A 3495-nucleotide genomic window follows, 5' to 3' on the forward strand; every position below is an offset into this window, starting at 1 on the left:
GAATGGTTTTCCAGATTTGCTTGTGAACTGTAGGGCTGGAGTTTGAGAAAGGGTTGGGGCAGAAATGTCTCTTGAAGGGAGCAAATGTGGGTTTATAATGAAGAGGAAGGGGGAATTAGTCACTGGGGGTGAATAGCCCCAAAATGCAGTCCCAAAATATTGCAGAGATTCCTTCATTGACCAGTTGGTTCCTGACTTTGAATGTTCGTATCTCCCTTCTCCACTCTGTTTTTTTCACTCACCCTGGGAGAAGAATGGCAAAAGTTTCATAAGGAAAGGGAAGCTCTCAGGAACTAAGGGTTGATGTTGAATGGCCTGATGAAAATTCCTGGAAATGTTAACATAGCAGAGCTGCAATCAGGAGCTATATCCCCACAAATAACACGGAAAGCTGTGGGAAGATCATTCCTTCCAGGTCCCAGGGACACAGGAATACAACAGGTGGCTCTGAATTTAATACTACCATTAAACAACCTCCTTTATTCAGCCAGGAGAAATGTGGTGGCTGGAAAGATGGACGACTCCACCGTTTCATTCTGCTTCATGCAGAGCTACCATTACCTCGCTCGATATTTTATGGAAGGCTCGCCGGGCTGAGCCTGTAGGCTTCGAAATCATCGACAATGTGCTAATGTAAAGTTGCTTGAGCTTATGGAAGATTTTGAAGGCCTGGATTCCATGTGTTGAGACTGGCACCATATCAGAGGAACAGCTGAGTATATGGAGCAGGGAAGCTACGTGTAAGTTATCCAGCAAGGAGAGAATCTGCCTGGGGCTGCAATCCTGGGTGCTGTGATGGGGAGGGGAGGCAGCGGTCCCGGCTGGTCCTTTCTCACCATGCAGACAGGCTGGGGCTTTGCTCCACAAGAGCGAGATTATCCTCTTGGTGGACACTGTCCTGGGCAGCTTTGTCCCATTTATTTGCAGGCCAGGCAGCAGTGCAGAGCTGGGGCTGCGTGGAGGCCACGATGGGATGCGTTGTGGTGCGAAGGAGGAACGTGTGTCTTCCCTCTGCTGCGGGACAGTGCTTTGGCTGCCGTCGCAAATGCCAGCCCACAGAAGTGGCTCTGGGGCCACAGGGAGAGGGATGGGACTTTTAGAAAATCTAATTTAAGCTTGGCAAGCACTTCCCTCTGAAGGAGGTCATCTCTTCTCCAGGGTGGCCAGGAGGGAGAAGCTCCTGCCCGGAGCAGCTGCCTGCCCTGCTCAGAGGGAAGGATACTGGCCCAGTGCCTTCAGGCACTGCCTGGAAACCCCTTGGAGGCAGTGCTAAAGGGATGAAATTTCCTTACCAATTCCCAAGCTGCTCTGACAAAGATCCCAGGAATACCCAGGTCTGCAGCGAGGTCCTGCCCCACCACCAGGGACTTCATTCACCCATGTGGAGCAGAAATAATTGTCCCTCAGCTACCCAGGCTCACTGGCCTGCCCCATTGCAGGAGGCACTAAAGCAGAACAGCTGGATGGATCTTGGTGGTGTATGGAAGGGTTGGAACAATCCAGGCTCCTGTCACGGGTGGTGCCGGCTCACCAGGATAGGCAAGGAGCTCACCATCTCTGGAGTGACATATGAAGGAGTGGTGGGTGGCTGGGAGTGGGTCTGCAGGCAGGGGGACAAGCTTTTGTGACAACGAGCTTTGAACTCTTGCAAACACCACAATCCCACCTGAACTGGTTTTCCTGGGAACTCTGGAAGACTCCACGGCATCCTGGCACCATGACCTACATGACGCTGCTGCTGGGGACAAGCTGAAGCTTTTGTCTTTCCTGGGTGAGTGAACAAGCTGAAGGCTTTAGGTACAGCCACCAGCATCCTTCCTTCTGGAGCAGGTCACCCCTGGCCACCAAGCCAGGCTGCTCCTTCCCCAGAGCAGTTTGTGAAAATGAATTTTTACACTGGCCCAACGCAGTTGGGCTAAAAGAGCTGCCTCACTCATCCAAGCTCTTTGGGAAGGCTCTTGGGCTGGGGCTTTTGCTGTCCTTAGAAGGGGCCACCAGGATGTGTGAGTGGAAGTGAGAAATGAGATTTCCCGGGAATAATCCTCCTACATGAAACTCAGTGGCATCTGTGAAAAGTCCCGTGTGCACCAAGACGATCCACGTGAGGGAGCGTAGAGAGATGTCTGGAGTGCAACCATGTCCTATTAATTTGCTCATAACCATTAGGGTCAGGGTCAGTGGGGTGTCCAGGCTGACCAGAGAGAGAGGCACCATGGGCCTGGATCACACAGCTGAGCTCAGCACAGTACAGGGCAGATCGTGTCACAACCAGAGGCAGAGCCCATCCTGAGCCTCCCTAGAGCCACTCTCTGCACTGAGGGCTCCTGAATTGGCTGCCACCTTCCAGGAATCGGGTTATTTTGTGACAACCCAATGAGGACCTCTGCTCGAGAGCCCAGCAGTGACCAGAAAGGTGAATAAAAATAAGAGACTTCATGGGAGAGACTGCATAGAAGGATGTCAGGAGTCTCACAAAGGCGTTAGGCAGGCGGGGGGTGTCACCGTGACCTCGCCTGGAGCGCTGTGGGCAGGGCTGCACATCCCACCTCACAAATGACAGTCACAGGCACAGATCTGGAGGAGGGCTGGGAAAATAGCTCCAAGACTGGCAGACCCTGGGGCTTTTATATGCACAAGCTTGGGCCCATTTGGCTTACAAAGCTCTGGAAGTCCTGAATCCAGCTGGTTGTTTCTGGGGTGACTGGAGCCAAAGGCTTGCTCCAGTGTTCGGGGAAGTCAGCTGGACTCCATCTGAGTGCTCTGACCTGCAGTGACATGGGCTGGTTAAAACCTGACAAGGGATGCTCTGAAGTAGAAAACTTCTGCCTACATCAGACCAGGAAGGTGTTCCCAGCTCCATGCTGTGGGTCAGCATTGTGCTGTCTGTATTTCCTTAGGCGTCTGTTAACAAGCCACTGCTAAACAGTGATAATCCTCCCGCTGCCAGCCCAGGTCTGAGTGTTTGCTGCAGCAGGATAATGTCCCCAGCTAGAGAGTGTGTTTGGAGCCCGTGCAATGGCCCACTTAAATCCACGTGAGACTTGAGGGGTCTTGGCAAAGGAGCAACCTAAATCAAATTAGGAAGACAAGGGGATGCTCCCATGGGCCACCGCCTCGGAGTGAGCCCACAGGACTTGAAACAATGATGTTTCCTTTGCCATGGAACAGTAGAAATAGGTAATCCAGATTAGTTGCTAAGTGCCTCCAGGAGGTAGGATTAGTAAAAGGAAGAGTCTGCAGCACTCAGCTGGCAGAATCTCACCAGCACAAAGGTATGGCTGTAACGGTGCCTTTGCAAGTGTCTGCCTGGACTTAGGGGGCAAATCATGGGAATGACCATTAGAAACTCTCCAAGGGCCACAGAAGCAATGCTTATGTGTATAGGAGATGTCTGTGAGTCTGCAGCACCTTGGCTCTCACTCCAAACACCATGATTAAAGCAGTGAGCTTACTAATTTTGGTGTTGTTTTGGCATAAAGCATTTGCTGCATCAGT

This window comes from Corvus brachyrhynchos, unplaced genomic scaffold (genome assembly GCF_000691975.1).
Source record: "Corvus brachyrhynchos isolate BGI_N302 unplaced genomic scaffold, ASM69197v1 scaffold262, whole genome shotgun sequence".
Taxonomy (NCBI): Eukaryota; Metazoa; Chordata; class Aves; order Passeriformes; family Corvidae; genus Corvus; species Corvus brachyrhynchos.